This window comes from Ascaphus truei, unplaced genomic scaffold, assembly GCF_040206685.1.
Source record: "Ascaphus truei isolate aAscTru1 unplaced genomic scaffold, aAscTru1.hap1 HAP1_SCAFFOLD_1276, whole genome shotgun sequence".
Taxonomy (NCBI): domain Eukaryota; kingdom Metazoa; phylum Chordata; class Amphibia; order Anura; family Ascaphidae; genus Ascaphus; species Ascaphus truei.
In genome coordinates this window covers 1-9,956 of record NW_027454150.1, presented here as the reverse complement: position 1 = coordinate 9,956, position 9,956 = coordinate 1, and the positions used below count along the sequence as shown (strand labels likewise).

At 59.9% G+C, this 9,956-nt stretch overlaps 1 long non-coding RNA gene across 1 annotated transcript; it reads right to left on the bottom strand.

The window, feature by feature from the left end:
• Window positions 1-994: 994 nt before the first annotated feature.
• On the bottom strand, window positions 995-9,956 carry LOC142475574 (uncharacterized). Its single transcript, XR_012791010.1, has 3 exons — window positions 9,914-9,956; window positions 7,197-7,285; window positions 995-1,830 (listed from the first exon to the last, which is right to left on the bottom strand). It is a non-coding gene; the product is annotated as an uncharacterized LOC142475574 (long non-coding RNA).

Here is a 9,956-nt window from a genome sequence, read left to right as displayed (position 1 = left end):
CCCCGAGCCTCGCCGCGCTGACGGAAGTATCCCCGAGCCTCGCCGCGCTGACGGAAGTATCCCCGAGCCTCGCCGCACTGACGGAAGTATCCCCGAGCCTCGCCGGTGCTGACGGGAGTATCCCCGAGCCTCGCCGCGCTGACTGACGTATCCCCGAGCCTCGCCGCGCTGACGGACGTATCCCCGAGCGTCGCCGCGCTGACGGAAGTATCCCCGAGCCTCGCCGTGCTGACGGAAGTATCCCGGAGCCTCGCCGTGCTGACGGAAGTATCCCGGAGCCTCGCCGCGCTGACGGAAGTATCCCCGAGCCTCGCCGCGCTGACGGAAGTATCCCGAGTCTCGCCGCGCTGATGAGTAATGACCCCCACAGCGTCAGAGTCCCTCATTGTACACTGCATGGGGAACCGTGCGACAAGTGAACATAATGAAAGATAACCACATAATAGATATTGCAGATCTCAGACGCACTATTAGAGAGGGTTGGGGTTCCTTACGATGCATCTGATCTCAGACGCGCTATTAGAGAGGGTTGGGGTTCCTTACAATGCATCTGATCTCAGACGCGCTATTAGAGAGGGTTGGGGTTCCTTACAATGCATCTGATCTCAGACGCGCTATTAGAGAGGGTTGAGGTTCCTTACAGTGCATCTGATCTCTTGGGTTGGAATACTAGAATCAAGGTGTATCTGATACTGTGTCTAATCCTCAGTTGTCTCACACAGGTCCCCCTGACGTTCTCCTACCCCACACTGGTGGAACCTGAACTGCGCTGGCTCCCACATGCCTTCGACTGCATTCTTTGTCTCGAGACTGGTTGTGGGATCTCTCCTGTATCACATTCGGCCTTCAGCACGCTCTACCCTCCTACGATTGCTTTCCTGATTTTGCACGTGTTGTCAACATCTGATGTCTTCCACCATGATCATATGTGAAATACTCTCTGATCAACATGTTGTAATAATAGGGAGTCTACAGTAACATCAAGAAACAGACGTGTGGATATGTATCTTTATATGACTTAGACATGTTATTCTGCATGTGGATAATACTTTTACTCATCGGTATTAATGCCGTGTCGGATTTTCATTTCTTTGAGTTCTTTGTTCATAATAGAGCTGTTCTCTGGATGTGAGTGAGGCCGTTCCCGCCCGGGGGGTTCGGCCGGCACGAGAACCCCTCATGCAGCAGACACGTGATGCTGTCAGCGCTGGATTACCACGCAGCTCCACTTGCCTTGATCTGCATCAGCTGTAGTACACGCGCCTGTCCATGCTGGGTAATGTCAGACTGCACTGAGGGAGACGGGGAGGGGGGAGTAAGACCCCCAAAGACATGGAGGGTCAGACGCCGAGGGGGGGGACGTTGGCAATGAGGGAAAGCTGTAATAAAAATAGCTACAGTGATAATTTTTGCTTCAATCTAGAAATCTCTGGGGCAACGTCAACAATAAACCGGCTGTAAAGGGCAAATAAACGCACAGAACCATGTTAACAATTGTTTACAATATTTAAAATGCTTTCAGGTGTTAAAATAAAGTTTTGAGACCTATAATGCCTATCCTGGGGAGAGGAAGGAAGACGGCCGGAGGCCGGAGTGTGAAGGTCAGATCTCTGTAGTGTGGACTGTCACGATGCCAGGGCCAGATTTCTGGGGGACTGGAGGTCAGATCCCTGGCCGCTCAGTAGCTCACACGCCTTGGTAGACATAGCCCTTCTTGTAGGCACTAAGGGGGTAGAAAGTGACTACCAAAAACCGTCCATCAAACACGCGGCCAGACAGCATGCGGCGGGCAGCTTTGGAATCGGCTGCGTTTGCATATTCAACGAAGACCTGAGAGAGAGAAAGGGCGAGAGTGAGAGAGAGAAAGGGCGAGAGAGAGAGAGAGAGAGAGAAAGGGCGAGAGAGAGAGAGAGAGAGAGAAAGGGCGAGAGAGAGAGAGAGAGAAAGGGCGAGAGAGAGAGAAAGGGCGAGAGAGAGAGAGAGAGAAAGGGCGAGAGAGAGAGAGAGAAAGGGCGAGAGAGAGAGAGAGAAAGGGCGAGAGAGAGAGAGAGAAAGGGCGAGAGAGAGAGAGAGAGAGAAAGGGCGAGAGAGAGAGAGAAAGGGCGAGAGAGAGAGAGAGAGAGAGAAAGGGCGAGAGAGAGAGAGAGAGAAAGGGCGAGAGAGAGAGAGAGAGAGAAAGGCGAGAGAGAGAGAGAGAGAGAGAAAGGGCGAGAGAGAGAGAGAGAGAGAGAAAGGGCGAGAGAGAGAGAGAGAAAGGGCGAGAGAGAGAGAGAGAAAGGGCGAGAGAGAGAGAGAGAGAGAAAGGGCGAGAGAGAGAGAGAGAGAAAGGGCGAGAGTGAGAGAGAGAAAGGGCGAGAGAGAAAGGGCGAAAGTGAGAGAGAGAGAGAGAGAGAGAGAGAAAGGGCGAAAGTGAGAGAGAGAGAGAAAGGGCGAAAGTGAGAGAGAGAGAGAGAGAGAGAAAGGGCGAAAGTTAGAGAGAGAGAGGGCGAGTGTGAGAGAGAGCGTGTAACAGGGGATTTATCCCTGTTCAGGTAATGTGCCTCTAATCCAGCAGTGTGGTGGTTAACTGCTGGTAGTCAATTAACAAAACACCACCTGCCTGATTAGATGGCTTAGAAAGCCTGTCTTTTGAAACAGGAAGTGAGAACTCTTTAGCTGACACCTGAGCTGAACTTGGAGATACACTTGTCTTGAGCTCTGCCAAAAGATAGCAGAGCTGCTTCCAAGACACAGGGAAAACTTCTAAACCTGTATGCTGACCAACCCTGGAGACAAGGGAGCTGAAGCAGGGACAGTGAAGATTTTCCCTCCAAACCACAAGGAACAGATAAGACTTTCATTCTTAAAAGACCGCTTATATCTGCTTATTTCATGCTATGTGTTTGGGGTTGGGAGAATTGCTTAACTAAGGGAGATGTGAATTAATTGCATAGGAGTTCACTAGAAATACTCCCAAGTGGATAGAAGCTTTGTTCCCCCCTGTGTTTGGATGGATTTCCTGATGAAAAGGAAAAGGCACAATAAAGCCTTATTATAATTTCACATTATAAACGTCTCCAAATTGTGTACCTCTGTGAACGTCCGTCTACAGGGCGAGTGTGAGAGAGAGAGAGGGGGCGAGTGTGAGAGAGCGAGAGAGGGCGAGTGTGAGAGAGAGAGGGCGAGTGTGAGAGAGAGAGAGGGCGAGTGTGAGAGAGAGAGGGCGAGTGTGAGAGAGAGAGAGAGGGCGAGTGTGAGAGAGAGGATGAGTGTGAGAGAGAGGGTGAGAGTGTGAGAGAGAGAGAGTGCGAGAGGACGAGAGTGTGTGAGAGAGAAAGAGGATGAGAGAGTGTGTGAGAGAGAGGGCGAGAGAGTGTGTGAGAGAGAGAGAGAGGGCGAGGAGAGAGGGCGAGAGAGAGGGCGAGAGTGTGTGTGAGAGAGAGAGAGGGCGAGTGTGTGAGAGAAAGAGGGCGAGAGAGAGAGAGAGAGAGAGAGGGGCGAGAGTGCGAGAGAGGGCGAGAGAGTGTGAGAGAGAGAGCGAGAGAGTGTGTGAGAGAGAGCGAGAGAGTGTGTGAGAGAGAGCGAGAGAGTGTGTGAGAGAGGGCGAGAGAGTGTGTGAGAGAGAGAGGGCGAGAGAGGGCGAGAGAGAGGGCGAGAGTGTGTGTGAGAGAGACAGAGGGCGAGTGTGTGAGAGAAAGAGGGCGAGAGAGTGTGAGAGAGAGAGAGAGGGCGAGAGTGTGAGAGAGGGCGAGAGAGTGTGAGAGAGAGAGCGAGAGAGTGTGTGAGAGAGCGAGAGAGTGTGTGAGAGAGAGCGAGAGAGTGTGTGAGAGAGCGAGAGAGTGTGTGAGAGAGAGCGAGAGAGTGTGTGAGAGAGAGCGAGAGAGTGTGTGAGAGAGCGAGAGAGTGTGTGAGAGAGCGAGAGAGTGTGAGAGAGAGCGAGAGAGTGTGTGAGAGAGAGCGAGAGTGTGTGAGAGAGAGCGAGAGAGTGTGAGAGAGAGAGAGCGAGAGAGTGAGAGAGAGCGAGAGAGTGTGAGAGAGCGAGAGAGTGTGAGAGAGCGAGAGAGTGTGAGAGAGCGAGAGAGTGTGAGAGAGCGAGAGAGCGAGAGAGCGTGAGAGAGCGAGAGAGTGTGAGAGAGCGAGAGAGTGTGAGAGAGCGAGAGAGTGTGAGAGCGCGAGAGAGCGCGAGTGTGTGAGAGAGCGAGAGTGTGCGAGAGAGTGTGCGGAAAGAGAGTGAGAGAGAGAGTGTGAGAGAGAGAGTGAGAGAGAGAGAGTGTGTGTGAGAGTGTGCGAAAGAGAGTGAGAGAGCGAGAGTGTGCGAGAGAGTGTGCGAAAGAGAGTGAGAGAGAGTGTGAGAGAGAGAGTGTGAGAGAGAGAGTGTGTGAGAGAGAGAGAGAGTGTGTGAGAGAGAGAGAGAGTGTGTGAGAGAGAGAGAGAGTGTGTGAGAGAGAGAGAGAGTGTGAGAGAGAGAGAGTGTGTGAGAGTGTGTTCGAGAGTGTGTTCGAGAGAGAGTGCGAGAGAGAGTGCGAGAGAGAGTGCGAGAGAGAGTGCGAGAGAGAGTGCGAGAGAGAGTGCGAGAGAGAGTGCGAGAGAGAGTGCGAGAGAGAGTGCGAGAGAGAGTGCGAGAGTGAGTGCGAGAGTGAGTGCGAGAGTGAGTGCGAGAGTGAGTGCGAGAGTGAGTGCGAGCGAGGGGGAGAGCGAGAGGGCGAGGGGGGAAGGGAGAGCGAGAGGGCAAGGGGGGAAGGGGGAGAGCGAGAGGGCAAGGGGGGAAGGGGGGAGAGCGAGAGGGCAAGGGGGGAAGGGGGAGAGCGAGAGGGCAAGGGGGGAAGGGGGAGAGAGCGAGGGGGGAAGGGGAGAGAGCGAGGGGGGAAGGGGGAGAGAGCGAGGGGGAAGGGGGAGAGCGAGGGGGAAGGGGGAGAGAGCGAGGGGGGAAGGGGGGAGAGAGCAAGGGGGGAAGGGGAGAGAGCGAGGGGGGAAAGGGGAGAGAGCGAGGGGGGAAAGGGGGAGGAGAGCGAGGGGGGAAAGGGGAGAGAGCGAGGGGGGAAAGGGGAGAGAGCGAGGGGGGAAAGGGGAGAGAGCGAGGTGGGGAAAGGGGAGAGAGCGAGGGGGGAAAGGGGGAGAGAGCGAGGGGGGAAAGGGGAGAGAGCGAGGGGGGAAAGGGGAGAGAGCGAGGGGGGAAAGGGGAGAGAGCGAGGGGGAAAGGGGAGAGAGCGAGGGGGGAAAGGGGAGAGAGCGAGGGGGAAGGGGGAGAGAGCGGGGGAAGGGGGAGAGAGCGAGGGGGAAGGGGGAGAGAGCGAGGGGGGAAGGGGGAGAGAGCGAGGGGGGAAGGGGGAGAGAGCGAGGGGGGAAGGGGGAGAGAGCGAAGGGGGGAAGGGGGAGAGAGCGAGGGGGAAGGGGGAGAGAGCGAGGGGGGAAGGGGGGGGAGAGCGAGGGGGGAAGGGGGGGAGAGCGAGGGGGGAAGGGGGGAGAGAGCGAGGGGGGAAGGGGGAGAGAGCGAGGGGGGAAGGGGGGAGAGAGCGAGGGGGGAAGGGGGGAGAGAGCGAGGGGGGAAGGGGGAGAGAGCGAGGGGGAAGGAGGGGAGAGAGCGAGGGGGGAAGGGGGAGAGCGAGGGGGGAAGGGGGAGAGAGCGAGGGGGGAAGGGGGAGAGAGCGAGGGGGGAAGGGGGAGAGAGCGAGGGGGGAAGGGGGAGACCGAGGGGGAAGTGCGAGGGGAAAGGGGAAGAGCGAGGGGGAAGGGGGAGAGCGAGAGAGAGGGGGAAAGGGGGAGAGCGAGAGAGAGGGGGAAAGGGGGAGAGAGAGGGGAAAGGGTAGAGGAGAGAGAGAGGGGGAAAGGGGAGAGCGAGAGAGAGGGGGAAAGGGGAGAGCGAGAGAGAGAGGGGGAAAGGGGAGAGCGAGAGAGAGAGGGGGAAAGGGGAGAGCGAGAGAGAGAGGGGGAAAGGGGAGAGCGAGGGGGAAAGGGGAGAGCGAGAGAGAGGGGGAAAGGGGGAGAGCGAGAGAGAGGGGGAAAGGGGGAGAGCGAGAGAGAGGGGGAAAGGGGAGAGCGAGAGAGAGGGGGAGAGGGGGAAAGGGGAGAGCGAGGAGAGAGGGGAGAGGGGGAAAGGGGAGAGCGAGAGAGAGGGGGAGAGGGGAAGGGAGAGCGAGAGAGAGGGGGAGAGGGGGAAAGGGGAGAGCGAGAGAGAGGGGGAGAGGGGGAAAGGGGGAGAGCGAGAGAGAGGGGGAGAGGGGGAAAGGGGAGAGCGAGAGAGAGGGGGAAAGGGGGAGAGCGAGAGAGAGGGGGAAAGGGGAGAGCGAGAGAGAGGGGGAAAGGGGAGAGCGAGAGAGAGGGGGAAAGGGGAGAGCGAGAGAGAGGGGGAAAGGGGAGAGTGAGAGAGAGGGGGAAAGGGGAGAGCGAGAGCGAGAGGGGGGGAAAGGGGGAGAGCGAGAGAGGGGGGAAGGGGAGAGAAAGAGAGGGGGGAAGGGGAGAGAGAGAGAGAGGGGGGAAAGGGGAGAGAGAGAGAGAGGGGGAAAGGGGGAGAGAGAGGGGGAAAGGGGGGAGAGAGAGGGGGAAAGGGGGAGAGAGAGGGGGAAAGGGGGAGAGAGAGAGAGGGGGAAAGGGGGAGAGAGCGAGAGAGGGGGAGAGCGAGAGAGAGGGGGGAAAGGGGGAGAGCGAGAGAGAGGGGGAAAGGGGGAGAGCGAGAGAGAGGGGGAAAGGGGGAGAGCGAGAGAGAAGGGGAAAGGGGGAGAGCGAGAGAGAGGGGGAAAGGGGAGAGCGAGAGAGAGGGGGAAAGGGGAGAGCGAAAGAGAGGGGGAAAGGGGAGAGCGAGAAGGCAAGAGAAAGGGGGGAGAGCGAGAGAGAGGGGGAAGGGGGAGAGCGAGAGGGCGAGAGAGAGGGGGAAGGCGGAGAGGGCGAAGGGGGAGAGCAAGAGAAAGGGGGAAGGGGGAAAGGGCGAGAGAGAGGGGGGAAGGGGGTGAGGGCGAGAGAGAGGGGGAAGGGGGAGAGCGAGAGGGGGAAAGGGGAGAGCGAGAGAGAGGGGAGGGAGAGAGGGAGACAAGAGAGAGAGGGGGAAAGGGGGGAGAGAGAGGAGGGAGAAAGAGAGAGGGGGGAAGGGGGGGAGAGAGGGGGGGAAGGGGGAGAGAGAGCAAATGGAAGAAGAGGAAGGAAAGAGCAATTAAGTAAAGAAGAGCGAGGGAACAAGGCGGAGATTGGGAGATAGAGCGCCACAAAGCGCCACACCTCCTCACCTGGCCTCTGCCCGGCTTCTCCTTTGGAACAAACATGGAGACGACCGCCCCGTATTTCTGACATTCGTCTCTCACGTCTTCCACAACGTCTGATGGGAATTAAAACACAAAACAGTGTGAGAGAGAGGCCGGCACCGTGCACGGGTGTGTGAGAGAGCGAGAGGCCGGCACCGTGCACGGTGTGTGTGAGAGAGCGAGAGGCCGGCACCGTGCGCGGGTGTGTGAGAGAGCGAGAGGCCGCACGTGCGTGGGTGTGTGAGAGAGCGAGAGGCCGGCACCGTGCGTGGGTGTGTGAGAGAGCGAGAGGCCGGCACCGTGCGTGGGTGTGTGAGAGAGAGCCCGGCACTGTGCGTGGGTGTGTGACAGAGAGGCCGGCACCGTGCGTGGGTGTGTGACAGAGAGGCCGGCACCGTGCGCGGATGTGTGTGAGAGAGGCCGGCACCATGCGTGGGTGTGTGTGAGAGAGGCCGGCACCATGCGTGGGTGTGTGAGAGAGCGAGAGGCCGGCACCGTGCGCGGATGTGTGTATGTGAGAGAGAGGCCGGCACCGTGCTGTGGGTGTGTGTATGTGAGAGAGAGGCCGGCACCGTGCGTGGTGTGTGTGAGAGAGAGGCCGGCACCGTGCGTGGGTGTGTGAGAGAGTGAGAGGCCGGCACCGTGCGTGGGTGTGTGAGAGAGAGGCCGGCACCGTGCGTGGGTGTGTGAGAGAGAGGCCGGCACCGTGCGTGGGTGTGTGAGAGAGAGGCCGGCACCGTGCGTGGGTGTGTGAGAGAGAGGCCGGCACCGTGCGTGGGTGTGTGAGAGAGTGAGAGGCCGGCACCGTGCGTGGGTGTGTGAGAGAGCGAGAGGCCGGCACCGTGCGTGGGTGTGAGATAGCGAGAGGCCGGCACCGTGCGTGGGTGTGTGAGAGAGAGGCCGGCACCGTGCGTGGTGTGTGTGAGAGAGCGAGAGGCCGGCACCGTGCGTGGGTGTGTGAGAGAGCGAGAGGCCGGCACCGTGCGTGGGTGTGTGAGAGAGCGAGAGGCCGGCACCGTGCGTGGGTGTGTGAGAGAGCGAGAGGCCGGCACCGTGCGTGGGTGTGTGAGAGAGTGAGAGGCCGGCACCGTGCGTGGGTGTGTGAGAGAGTGAGAGGCCGGCACCATGCGTGGGTGTGTGAGAGTGAGAGCCCGGCACCGTGCGTGGGTGTGTGAGAGAGTGAGAGGCCGGCACCGTGCGTGGGTGTGTGAGAGAGCGAGAGGCCGGCACCGTGCGTGGGTGTGAGATAGCGAGAGGCCGGCACCGTGCTGTGGGGTGTGTGAGAGAGCGAGAGGAGGCCGGCACCGTGCGTGGGTGTGTGAGAGGAGCGAGAGGGCCGGCACCGTGCGTGGGTGTGTGAGAGAGCGAGAGGCCGGCACCGTGCGTGGTGTGTGAGAGAGTGAGAGGCCGGCACCGTGCGTGGGTGTGTGAGAGAGTGAGAGGCCGGCACCATGCGTGGGTGTGTGTGAGAGCGAGAGGCCGGCACCGTGCGTGGGTGTGTGTGAGAGTGAGAGGCCGGCACCGTGCGTGGATGTGTGTGTGAGAGAGAGCCCGGCACCGTGCGTGGGTGTGTGAGAGAGTGAGAGGCCGGCACCGTGCGTGGGTGTGTGAGAGAGTGAGAGGCCGGCACCATGCGTGGGTGTGTGAGAGAGAGGCCGGCACCGTGCGTGGGTGTGTGAGAGAGCGAGAGGCCGGCACCGTGCGTGGGGTGTGTGAGAGAGTGAGAGGGCCGGCACCATGCGTGGGTGTGTGATAGAGAGGCCGGCACCGTGCGTGGGTGTGTGACAGAGAGGCCGGCACCGTGCGTGGGTGTGTGAGAGAGTGAGAGGCCGGCACCGTGCGTGGGTGTGTGTGAGAGCGAGAGGCCGGCACCGTGCGTGGGTGTGTGAGAGAGTGAGAGGCCGGCACCGTGCGTGGGGTGTGTGAGAGAGAGCGAGAGGCCGGCACCATGCGTGGGTGTGTGTGAGAGCGAGAGGCCGGCACCGTGCGTGGGTGTGTGAGAGAGCGAGAGGCCGGCACGTGCGTGGGTGTGTGAGAGAGCGAGAGGCCGGCACCGCGCGTGGGTGTGTGAGAGAGTGAGAGGCCGGCACCGTGCGTGGGTGTGTGAGAGAGAGGCCGGCAACGTGCGTGGGTGTGTGAGAGAGCGAGAGGCCGGCACCATGCGTGGGTGTGTGAGAGAGCGAGAGGCCGGCACCGTGCGTGGGTGTGTGAGAGAGCGAGAGGCCGGCACCGTGCGTGGGTGTGTGTGAGAGAGGCCAGCACCGTGCGTGGGTGTGTGAGAGAGAGGCCGGCACCATGCATGGGTGTGTGAGAGAGGCTGGCACCGTGCGTGGGTGTGTGAGACAGCGAGAGAGGCCAGCGCCTGTGTGGGTGTATGTGAGAGCGAGAGGCCGGCACCGTGCGTGGGTGTGTGAGAGCGAGAGGCTGGCACCGTGCGTGGGTGTGTGAGAGAGAGCCCGGCACCGTGCGTGGGTGTGTGAGAGAGAGGCCGGCACGTGCGTGGTTGTGTGAGAGAGCGAGAGGCCGGCACCGTGCGTGGGTGTGCGCGTGTAAGTGTGCTAAAGAGGGTCCCAGCAGAGCATGAGTGAGAGTGGCTCGGCACTGCCTGTTCTAATGTAATTAATAAGAACATGCTGACCACGGATCCCTGCCACGTCTCACTGAAGCCACGTTCTACTGCACCCAGAATAAGCCGCACCAACCTTCATATTCCTCCTCAGCCCGGGACACGTTCTCATCCAGCAA